Genomic DNA, 11,295 nt, shown 5'->3' with positions numbered 1-11,295 from the left:
ACTGCTCACTAAGTACCCATTCTTGGGCTGAGTAAGCATGTGAAGGGATGTGCAGAACATTCTGCACCCATGTGGCCAAGCATAACAGTCCTCTAGGGTCTCAGGTGATGGTGAACAGTTGGGGCAAGAGCAAGTAATGGGAGCAAAGATGGGAAGATGCAATACGTGAGGAGAAAAACTTCGAGAAATCAGAGGAAGGGTATTTAACACAAAGGGGAACCTTGGGCACAGGCTAACAGCTGAATGGAGCCCGATATGTCAGCCATTAGAGGACACCACTAAAGTGAAAACCGATAGCTTTCCTTTGTAATCAGTGTCTAGGATGAAGCCGAAACAAGTCAGGCATGGTATCCTACTGGGAACTCCTCCATTGGGCATCTATAGGCAGGGGGATGGTCCACTAACCAGCACAATATTTTGAAGTGGTTGATTTCATTCCTTATGATCTTGACCTGGATTCTGTCTTTCCAAACCAAGTGAAATCATGATATCTCACCCAGTTGGTAAAATAGAGATGAGGTTCTTCTATTGTGACACAGATCAGTAACAGTCACCTGGGATGATTCTGTGTTTGGATATGGTTTATGCCCACTAAATCTCATCTTGAAATTGGACTGCCACCATAGTGATGTTCAAAGTTGGGGCCTTTGGGAAGTGAGTAGGTCCTGGGGACATCATCCTTAGGAATGTATTAGTGTCATTCTCAAGATACTGGGCTAGTTATCTCAAGAACAGATTATTCTCTAGTAAGCCTCTCTTAGCATTTTAGACTGCCTTGCACATGTATGTACTCTTCTGCTCAGACACGCTTCTCTTCTGCTTTTTTACTATGAAAGGAAAAACACATCGCTCTCACCAGAAGTCAGATGCCAGTACCTTTCTGGCCTCCAGAAATGAGCCAAAATAAGCCTTTTTTGTTTATAAGTTACCCAGTCTCATGTATTATGCTATAGAAGCAGAAGACAGATTGATTCAGATGGATAAGACAGTCTTCTCAATAGCTGGAACCCAGTAAAATCACAAATTTAAGAGCCTTCTTTTTCTTTTTGCTTCATGTACCATCAATCTTGGACCTCACCATTAACACTGAGATTGATGGAAAGAGCTCAAGTCACTCTAAAGTGCATTAGTGCAAACTTGTCACCCAGATGTCCATGTAAATTCCTACAAACATAGCAATTTATTTTTGATATTTTTTTCCAAGCAAGTCAGCCTCACTCAGGATAATATTTAATAATGTATTACAAATACTGTTACTAATCTTAGTGAAAATAAAGAGACCCTTCTTAGAAAAACAAATAGACTTTGATTTATAAGGCAATCCTTTCACTTCCTCCTTACTGTTTTGATTATCACTTGAAAGATTTATCTTATTCTCCTTTTGTTTAAATTTGGAAACTGGAATTGTAAAGAGCAGCTGATCTACTACATATTCCAGATTTTAGTTTCAGCCTCAGGTTAACTCATCAGAAAAAAAAAAAAAAAAAAAACCTAGCAGGTTTCCTTTCTCATGAAAATACAGAAATAAAGATGCACTTGCAAATACAACATGGATCAAGGTCACTTGTGGTATTCGTGAATCTGGTTACTCTTGGGAAAAAGGCTAAAAGCATTGCCTACATTTTACACATGGAAAAAAAGTAACAGGCTGCATCTTGCTCTCGCAAAGCCTGTGGCAGAGCCAGAAATAGAACCTCTGGGGATGTGTGCTCCTCTTTTGATGTAGAACAGCACTCAGCTCCAGTGGTCTCATTTAAATCATGTTATAAAAGAATCAGGCCTAACTTCACTTAATTTCTTTAACAAAATTAAGTAGTTTGTTTTAGTTGTACTTTCCTCGTGCTTGTCCTCCTGACGAATCAAAAATGATTCATATGGTGACTTCATTGAATATATTGGATGCTAAGCACAATGTATATGCTATAATCATTTTAAGGAATATTTTTTAAGAAAAAGCAATGCTGGCCTGGAAGAGAAACTCTGTAGTGGAGTAATTGCCTACCATGTGTGAGGCCCTGAGTATGATCCCTAGCACAACACACACACACACACACACACACACACACACACACACACACAGAGGCAATTTTGTTGCTGTTTCTTTTTTGAGACAAGGTCTTGGTATTTAGTTCAGGCAGATCTTGATCTCATGATACAACCAAGGCTGGCCTCAAAATTATGCCAATCCTCCTGCCTTGGCCTTCTGAGTGCTAGGACTACAGATGTGCACTCCACATTCGATGAAATAGCAGTATTTAAAACCTACTATACCACTTCAGAATGTGACAAGGCTGATATGGCATGTGTTCAAAGTGGGGGATGTACATGGAAGAAGATGAACGGAAGTGAATTTTTACTGTAATAAATTTTTAAATGAAAAAAAAAAAAACCCTAGTATAAGTAAATGCTTTGAAAGAGGAAGTTCATGGTAAATTCTATTCCATAATTACTTTCAAGGGAAAACACCTCAAAGTTACAGAAATTTGAGAAGTCCATGTAGCTGTCCTGTGTCAACCATCTCACCAAGGGAGACATCCCAAATCTGTGCTTGTGGACATAAGTGTGAAATGTTAGGGTGGAACTGGAGTCACTCGCTGCCACATTGGTTGTGCTTAAACTTCGTCGTGCGCTCAGTAGCCACCTCCTCTACAGCTCTCACCCACAGCTCTCATGAATATCAGCAATGTGTGCATTCTCAGGCGTCACATAACAAATTTAACGATAGCCACCAGGTAGAGTAGCTGGAGGGTACAGCTGGAGATCTTCTATACAGAGCACCTAAAGGGGGGCGCGGGATGTAAAGGGTGCAAATAAAGCTTGGCTATTACTATCAGGCTTGTCCATGGATGCTGCTCTTGCAAGCAGCTCTTGACTAGCACATATTTATATTAATAACGTTATTAATAAGCATCATTTGGGACATTTTTAATGTGGTCTGTCAGCACTCAACATCTGCAGCCACCTCCACCTGCATCCCAGTTTGTCATGCACTATCCTGTACTCTGCCTGCCCTGCATGAGGCACCTGTGCAGAAGTCCCAGCAGCTGTCCTCTGCTTCCACAGAGAGCACAACTCCATATATGTCCTTCCCTCCACGTGGAACCAGACCCCAAGCTCCTCTCCTTGGCTTCATAGACTCGTCTTCAACGTTCTCCCTCATCAGGCTTTTTTTTTTTTTAAATCAACCTTTACACCTCCAATTTAGCTTTTTTTAAGCGATAGTTTTACATATTCTAAATGACCTTATATCTGTTATATCCACAAGATGGAAGTTCCACAAGGGCAAGGTTCACGTTTGGAATTTTGTCTGTTTACTCCTGGGTTTTTTATAGTGCTTTAGTATATGGTGGGTTCTCAGCACATGTTGATTCTAAAAACACATCACAACATGAGGCTTGTGCTTCCAAGGATTGGGCATGCCTTTTACTGTAGTACACAATTATTGTTTCCTCTCATTTACGACGTCACTCAACTACACTCTGAGAAGCATACACATTTTACTACTTAAAAATATGGGAGGGTGCATTTAATTGGCGGGGCAAGGGAGAGAGGAATAGAGGAGTGAATGAGATGAGCAGAGTGAGAGATGGTATGATCAGTGTGACATAGGTGGGACAGGCCCTGCAAGAGCACACATAAAGCATTCTCAGAGTATTACTTGCTTGTGTGGTTGAAAATTGCTTTATTGTTTTTCAGTTAATAAATGTGCTCACCAGACTGTTTTTGCTCAAAGTCATACACCTACAAAGGATGTAAAACGGTGTGTATAGAAACATTAATAAAGGATATTCTGAAGAGTGCTACTTCAAGAGGAGGATAAGGAGGCTAAGGAAGAGGAGGTAAGTCAATGTTATTAAGGGACAGTATGAATAGTGGTTAGAACCATGTCTGGACCCAGACAGATGAGCAAAGGACAGAGAGGAAGTCGGTGAAGAGATAGGAAACAAAAAAATATAGGAAGGGCTGAGACTCAGGGTGAAGTGGCTGATGGAGATAGGGCCCTTGCTGTGGGGGGAACAGTGGGAACAGCTAAGAAAGCATTGGGTCTGTTCAGAGGCTGGCATAAAAGGCTGTAGCCTTTCCTGTTTTGGAAACCAAAGGGCTCTAATACTACTCCACCCGCATTATTTAGGAGTCTTCTCATGTGTGACAGCCACCCAGGCTGTGATCCTTGCTCCTGAATCCTCGGGTGATGGCCTTTGTTCACTTCAGACTCTTTTCTGAATTATCAAATTCAAACCAAAATAGGTCGCTTCTCTGAGGCTCAGGGTGCCAAGTAGCTGTCACTCTTAGTAAAAAGCATTTTATGTATTTTCGTTCATTTCTGCGACACAATGCATTTTTCAAAGCAATTCAGCCACACCATTCACAATGGATTTTGTTTGCTTCTTAGCGTCAAAAGGTTATTTATTCATAGGAAAGGTGACTCACTGTTACTAGTTTTTCAAATTGCAATAAATGGTTATTTTTTTCCTCTTTAGCACTGATCACACTAAGACACATCATGATTTTTTTCCCCTATTACAATATCAGCCTAAGAAAGCCTTTGTTTCGTCCATTTAAAGTTTGGGAGTTTGCGGAGCACAAAGAAGGCACTCCATGAACCTTTGCTGATTACAAGTGAGGAAAAGTGTGGCAAGATGAGCAGTTCTGGATGCCAGCGGGTTGTGTGACTCAAAGCTACAGCCTAACACTCAGTGGGAGGGCGAGTGACCATAGGGCTTCTCCAGGACAGTACCCGAGGAAGGTGCTCTGTCCAGAGAGAATCAGATCCAGCACTGCCAGGGCCTGGTGGGAGGGAGGCTGTGGAATCTGTTCCCAGAAGGATGTTCCACAACACTTCGGGTCAGATCCCGCTACAGGCACACAGCAACCGGGAAGACTAAGGCCTAAATCAGCCAATAATCGGACCCGTCTCGCTTTTCTAAGAGCTCTTGGCGATTGGCTGTCGTCAAGGCGTGAACCCGCCTCCCCGGCAAACTCCGGCCCAGATTCTTCTCAGGAATTGGATACGCGTCCTAAAGCCCGCCTCCCCGCCGGCTCAGAATCTTCAGGATGATTGGTTGCCTCCCGCGTCCCACCTCCTCCCAGTCTTGCGGGAATTGGCTGGCCATGCCGCTCTGCTCCCGCCCAGTCGCCTAGAAGATTGGCTAACCGCCCTCCGCAGTCTTCTCGAGGATTGGCTGCCTGTCCCGCAGTCCTCCTACCTGCTCCTCTCCCGCGCAGAGGGTTCCGGGTGATTGGCTGGTCAACATGTAGCCCTTGATCTGCCGACCCAGCGGCGTTTGTGACCTGTTCAGTCGCAGGAGGAATGTCTGGCGCCCTGGCTCCGAAGTAGGGGGTTCTCGGTCACCATGTGGGTCCAGGTAGGAGATAGGCCTCCCCTTGACCCCTTGAGCTTCGCCCGGAGCTCTTCTGCTCCCTGCAGCCAGAACTCAGGGACAGCACAGCTTTTTTTTTCCTTTTTGGCGGAACTGGGGATTGAACTCAGGTCCCTGCGCTTGCCAGGCAAGCGCTTATTCTACTGAGTCATCTCCCCGGCCCCACAGCACAGCTCTTGACCGTCTGGGAGGCGGGCGCCAGGCCCGGTACCCGGGGCCGCGGGAGGCACAGGCACCGCTAAAGGCCACCGGAAGTTCTCCCGGGCAGGCCAGGAGCGGTGGCAAGCTTGCACTTTGATTCCACAGGGAAGATTCGACACTACTTGATAACGAATTCTGTTTTGGCCTCTCCAGCGGGTGCAAGGGCGGACCTTGGGCTCCTTTTGTGTCCAGCACACGCAGAGGTCAGCAGCCTGAGTTGTATGTGCAGGTATAGCACTGGTTTGGAGTGAAACAACATCATCCAGGTCATATGGTCAGTAGCTACAGGATTTCCAAGCACCTGGTTTATACAGAGCCTGAAACTGGCTCTTTATTATTTATCAGCCACTTGAAAATGTCACAACCCCTGTTTCTGATGATACTCAGAAAATAAAGGTAAAACAGTAAACAATCTGAGTTCTTCAAGATGATGACTCTGACTCACGGTGCCTCATCGCATCTCCTTACAGCTCCATCTATGTCTACTGCGCAGCAACCTCCTCCATCAAGGGGGGAAAAAGTAACAAACTCTCTCCACAAGTAGCCAAAAGCTGACCTAATTGCACAACCCGTAGCATGTAGAGTTACAGAAACACCAAAGGATTTCCTCCCTGAGGTGGGAACTCCCACAGAATTTTGAACATTTCCTTGATGATAGTCATTGAACCCATTTCATTGTCAAGTAGTCTTTGCTCAAAGTTAAGGGTGTATATCTTGGTTCGACTCTCCAAATTAAAATGTTTTCTGGGAATTATTTCCCTGAGTGATTAGTCTTAGTTCCCAGAAGGCATATGTTTTGCGATCAAAGAACAGATGCATAATGATGTACTGTTTAGTGCTGCCATGAGATATGACCTAAAAACTATTTTCTAACTTGCACATTGCTGACAGTACAAACTAGGACCCAGTAGATAAATTTTCCAAGTTGAGACCTGTCAAGTACAATGAGAGGTGTATGAAATTTGTTCCAATGGACGTATATCAGCATTGATGAATCTATGGTTCCTTATTTTGGTCATCATCGGTTCAAACTACTTATTTGAGAAAAGCGTATTCAGTTTGCCTATGAGTTTTGGTGTGTTACCACAGGTTTGGGCTAGTTTCATGTGTATCAGGGTAAAAACCCAAATAACTAAACATGAGAAATACAAAGTCGATGCATCATTTATCCTTCATTTGGGCCTGGGATATAGCTTAGTGGCACAAGTGCCAGCCTGGCAAGCGTAAGGTCCTGAGTTTGATTTCTGTATGCCCCCCCCCCAAAAAAAATAGTTCTATCCTTCAGTCAAGGCACCTAAAGCCTATCTCTCCACCAGCTCAGAATCTTCAGGATGATTGGTTGAAAAATTGCTTTATTGTTTTTCAGTTAATGAATGTGCTCACCATACTGTGATGCAGATACCTTTCAATACCATTTTATTATTGAGTAACTTTTTCACCAATGTTGAACTGCTTGGTAAGTTCAGTTCAGTGGGACATCAAACAACAGATATGAGAAAGGATTGCACTGACAAGTTCCAGTGGAATCAAATGTAGCTCTAAAGTAGAAAGAGGCATTTGATTATTGTTATGGTTTGTGTCTAGGTGTACCCCCAAAGCCTCACGCAGTCATGAGGCAGCTTCTACAGTTTGTGATTAATTCATGATCCAATGATAGAATTGTGGGTGTGAGTGCTATACCTGTCCTGGGGTGGGTAATCTGAGAGGAATGAGTCTCCCTAGCTGCCATAGCTGCTGCTCCTCCCTTTGCTGTTTGTTGTTTTTTCTGCTGCCATGAACAGCTGCTCTCTGCCTTGTGCCACTCTGCCTTGGAGCCAGCAGTGTATGGACTATACCACTAACCATGAGTTAAACCTTTCCTTCCTTCAGTCTGGGTGTTGGGTATTTTGTCCCAGAAACGAGGAAAAAGTAACTCAGTCAATTATGGAACTGATGTCATAGGCAGTATTGCCTGCAGATGGAATAATGCCAGTATTGTCACTGTTGTTTCATATGGTCTTGGTCTTGATCCCATGTCTTGTCAATTGTTATTCCCAGAAACTAAAAAAGATCCAAGTATGTAGCTAAACATGACCATAGTATATAACAAGTTCGTGGGAGGCATAGACAGAGCTGATGAAAACATTGATAAGTATTGGGCATCGACCTGTGGAAAGAAGTGGTATTCAAGTCCTCTTTTGTTCTGTTTTAAATTGATCTTACAAAATGCTTGGCAACTGCATAAAGTACATGATGAAAATCCAATAAATTTTATGGGGCTTTCATCAGTAGGCCATTATCTGGAGATCCATGTTCATCCTCCAAACCTGGCCTAAAAGGAGTCAATGAAGTATAACATTGACTCATTTGGTGGCATAAATCATGTGATTGTGAAATAGGGAAGCAAATACAAGGTGCTGGATGTCATAAGAACATCACTTTTCAGCGTAAAAAATGTGTTATTGCCTTTCATGTGAAGTGTTCTGTTGAATATCATCACAGTGACCACAACCTGAGCCGAGAAGCAGTTCCTGAGATAAGCACTTTGTATAAGGTAGTGGTTTTGCCCAGTGGATCATTTCTGGAATTCCACATAAAAATAAAAGATAATAAATGTATTTCCTCTTAAAATTCTTGTTCCTTATTTTCTAGGTACGATGAATTTCATGGAAAAATTTAAAAAATTACACTCTTGGGCATAAATAAGCTAATACAAAAGAATAAGGAAGCCTCCATATTACCCAGAGAAGAGATAGTAAAATTCCTCTTTGAATCGTGTCTAAAGTCACAACTGAACCAGAAAAAATTTCATTGCATTTTAAGCACTTTTGTCAAGTTTTTACTTCAAGTATAAGTGATAATTCAAACTTATCCTTGTGGAGCTGATGACTTAGGCAAGCACAGGGACCGTGGTTTGATCCCCGGTACCACATGCCACGCCAGTCCCAACCCCAGGGCAGGCTGAGCTGGCCACAGAGACGTAGTGTAGTGGCGTATGCCTGCAATCCCAGTGCTAGGGAGGCTGAAAGCAGAAAGATCACCATGAGTCTGAGCTGTGTAGTGAGACTCTACAATAATCAAATGCATTTAAAAAAAAAAAAGTTTAAACTTATCCTTGGACTTAATGGTATTTGAATCATGTTGCTGGTATTTAACACTGAAATTTTTAACAACCTACCAGAACATTGCAAAAAAAAACCTATGTTCTTATATCTCTGTTACTCCGAGAACATCTGAAGACACAGGAAAGGACAACTGGAAAGATTTTTGTTTTTGTTTTTGTATTAAGGCTGGGGTTATAAAGGTGACTAGAGCCAAACTCCAGTGTGTACAAGCAACAAAAATATCTGGATACTCAGACTCACCCCCAAAATACCTGGAATCAATATTGTTCATTTTTTCATAGACAATAATTATGCAAACATTTAGTGGATGTCTGGTTATTATGGTCAGTGGATTCTGATGAGTAGGGAATCTAATATAAGGATACTGTTCATGTTTAGTTTTTATAGGCTGTTCCAGGTACACACACAGGGAGACTTTACCTCCTTTGAAGCACTGACATTAGCAATCCCCCCACCCCTTCACACATCTGCTCATAATTTACCTAGTTTTGACAAACCTTCTACCAAAGTTTGCATGAAAACAGTAGAATAACTGGACATTCTAGAATAATCTTTTTTCTCTCAAATCCCAAAGCATATAGCTCATTAATTGGACACTCTAGTATTAAAGATCTGTTCCAGGGCTTATGCAGCAGCCATTGTTGCCCTCAAATTGACACAGACATTATCCTTACACTAGGGTTTCATATTCACCTTGCATTTTCCATGTTGTGTCAGTTCTTACAAGCCCTTACGATAGCATCTCCACTCAGTGACAAACCAAGTCCATCATACTATACTGTAATGTTCTAAACCTGGTTATGCTGTTACTGTTCCCTGACGATAGAGAATTATTTTCCATTCCACATGATGAGAGATGGTTTCTGACCACATAAGGACCTCATAGACATTCCCTTGAGCAATCCAGTATTAGTCTGTTCTATCTTAGCTCTTTAAAAACAGATTCTCACAGAAGTATTAAAACTGGCTTTCTGTATGTGAGCTTGTGTATTGGTGAAGCAGGAAACTCCCACTAATTGCACTGACTAGACGCACTTTGGCATCTGCATGACACACTTGCAGTAGAGAAGGCCCCCAGATTCTTGAACTCTGCAGGTACTTATCACCCGTGGGCCTAAGATTCTACATTTCAGGGTATCTGTCTTCCTACAAAAATTAGTATTCGCCAGTGTTTACTGAGGAAACTGGTACAGAATCTTTATGAAATGACATGATGGCAAAGCTCCTAAATGGGCAGCTGAAAATGGGCTTCTGAGATCCCAATTAGATGAAACCACAAAGAAGACACAGAAGAAACTGGGTGGGGAGACTCTACAGTTTATTAAGATTACAGATCTTACAGCTATAAGTCATGCATGCCAGGAGAGGTCTTGTGGGAAAGATGAGTGTTACCAGAAGCTAGAAAACCAGAGTAATGGAAAAATTTAGAATTGGCTAGTTGGAATAATTCCAGAAGTCTTGTAGTATAGGAGAGGTCCTTCGTTGCCTAGAGCCTAGCCCTGGGATAATTACAGCATAGTAAAATATAATGAATCCTAGCATGTAGGGGCCCAATAAAGGAGGTATGGATCTAAATTGGTTTGCATATAACAATCATGATCTTTCTGGGCCTCTGTTGTGCTTAAGAATTGGCTTGCTCAAGGATGACCAGTCTGTGTTAGCCAAGAAAGTTTTTAAAGTGTCAAAACATTCTAATATACAGAAAATTCCCACATAGGGATTATTTTAATTGGAACCAATGTGTTAGTATTTCAATACAATAATCCTCTGTATATAACTATTATTCTTAATACAAAGAGTGAACAATGAAATATACTGAAGCTTTGTGTACAAGTAGTGTTTATTCTTGTAACTATTCTGAACACAGCAATATAAATGACTATTTGAATACAGATTATTACACTTTTGCTTGGAAGTAGTGAGTCCACAGTGGAATATAATAACAAGTTATACACAAGAATTCTTATGCTTTTTTTTTTTTTCTGGAAGGGTCTACAGGGTATTCAAGGTCTCACTACTAGATTGGACTCATAGTGATCTGCCTGTGTACAACCTCCCAAGAGCTGGGATTATAGGCATGCGCCACCACACCCAATCTCAATTGCCATCTCAGCATGCCTGGGAGGCGGGGCTGGCACAGCAGGCCTGGGAATCAATCCCCTGGCCCCTGCACCTGCTTGCAGGCGCTTTAATCCACTGAGCTATTTGGCTGGCCCTTTTATGTTTATACTGAGCACCAAATATAAATAGAATACCATGACCCATTGTATACACATAGTTACACAATTGGGCTTGAATTTGTGATCTTCCTACCTCCCAGAGTGTGCATAGAGTGTACATGGGGTTTTTGGGGAGGGAGAGAACCAGGACTCAAACTCACAACCTTGTGTCTCCCAGGCGGGTGCTGTGCCACTGAGCTATATCCCCAAACATGTATTTTTATACTGGGAACAAATGACTGGGAAATATAATACTAGTTCAATATAAGGATTGTTATTCTCATAATCAGAGTCAGCTATACAATCTGTCCCAGTTATATGCAAAGATTTTATACTTAGAAACAATGAGTGAACGACATAGTACTATGACTGGTTATATACAAGAAGTAT

At 42.1% G+C, this 11,295-nt stretch overlaps 1 non-coding gene across 1 annotated transcript; it reads left to right on the top strand.

The window, feature by feature from the left end:
• Positions 1 to 8,234: 8,234 nt before the first annotated feature.
• Positions 8,235 to 8,354, top strand: LOC111815689. Its single transcript, XR_002820343.1, has one exon. It is a non-coding gene; the product is annotated as a small nucleolar RNA SNORA26 (small nucleolar RNA).
• Positions 8,355 to 11,295: the final 2,941 nt, after the last annotated feature.

The sequence above is a fragment of the Octodon degus genome, unplaced genomic scaffold, assembly GCF_000260255.1.
Source record: "Octodon degus isolate 3935 unplaced genomic scaffold, OctDeg1.0 scaffold00019, whole genome shotgun sequence".
Lineage (NCBI taxonomy): Eukaryota > Metazoa > Chordata > Mammalia > Rodentia > Octodontidae > Octodon > Octodon degus.
This window is presented reverse-complemented; position numbering and strand designations above follow the sequence as displayed.